The following is a 1085-nucleotide window of genomic DNA, read 5'->3' as shown; positions in this document are numbered from 1 at the left end:
GAGGCACTGATACAGCTGAAGACCACGAAGCAATGGGTGACACAGACTTGTGTCCCCCCTCTCTGTGCCACAGTCACCTTGCAACGCTGCCTGTCCCCTGCGCAATTTGCAGAGCTCCTTTGGGATCACTCTTTAAAACTAGGCTGAGGGGAGCAGCGATGTGCTGAGCACAGCAAGGGCTGCGGCACCCCAGTGTGACATCCCCGGCGCTGGACCGAGCCCCTCGGCACGGCTGCACCCTGACGGCACCCAGCCAGCGTAGGGAGTGCTGGAGGAGCCCGGAGATGGTGTAGCCACGGCGGGGGAATCCAGACGGAGGGTCTGTCTGGAGCTGGCTCCTGGCCAGGCCGCTACGAAGAAGCCGTCAGTGCAGCGGGGCTTGTAGCTGCCCACGCTGGGGCCACGCCGCTGCCCGGGTTCCCAGCGCCAGGGTGGGTTCCCCGCAATGCTGCGGGAACAGCCCCGCTCCCCCGCCACTCCCGGGGCCAGCACCCCAAGGGCACCCATTGTGGGGCATCCGCAGGGATGAGGAGCTGGAGCATCCCGCAGCGCCCAGAGGGCACCTTTGACCCGGCGGCACCGCGCGGCATCCTCGGGGTGGCCCCGCATTCCCAGGGGCTCTCACGCTTTCGGGAGGGTCCCCACGCCCCTGGGCGCTCCCCGCCAGCTCCGCAGCCTCCTGCACCACTGGCCGCCCCCCTCTCCATCCCGCCAGGCTCCGTCCCCAGCCGCTTTCTGAACGCAGCCCCCCACGGGCAGCCTCCGGGCGTTGGGCAGCTCTGGGACTCGTATCCCGGGATGGGTTCCCGGGAAAAGCGCTGGTCCTTGCCCTGCTCCCGGCACCGGGACACGGCGAGGTGCACTACCCGGTGCCCGCGGCGAGTACTCCATCCCACCCCACGGGGGACGGTCGCACCTCGGGTGGCTGCGCCGCGAAGAGCTCGGCGAGAGCTCGGGCAGCCCCGTCCCGCAGAGTCCGCGCCGCTGCGGCACCGGGGGAAACTTCGGTGGGAGTGCGGGCGGGCACTTACCGGCCGGGGCGGCGGGCGGGAGCGCTGCGGTGCGGTGCGGTCCGAGCGGGCGGG

Source organism: Onychostruthus taczanowskii, unplaced genomic scaffold, assembly GCF_017590055.1.
Source record: "Onychostruthus taczanowskii isolate IOZ18803 unplaced genomic scaffold, ASM1759005v1 scaffold74, whole genome shotgun sequence".
Taxonomy (NCBI): domain Eukaryota; kingdom Metazoa; phylum Chordata; class Aves; order Passeriformes; family Passeridae; genus Onychostruthus; species Onychostruthus taczanowskii.
Note: the sequence above shows the minus strand (reverse complement) of the source record.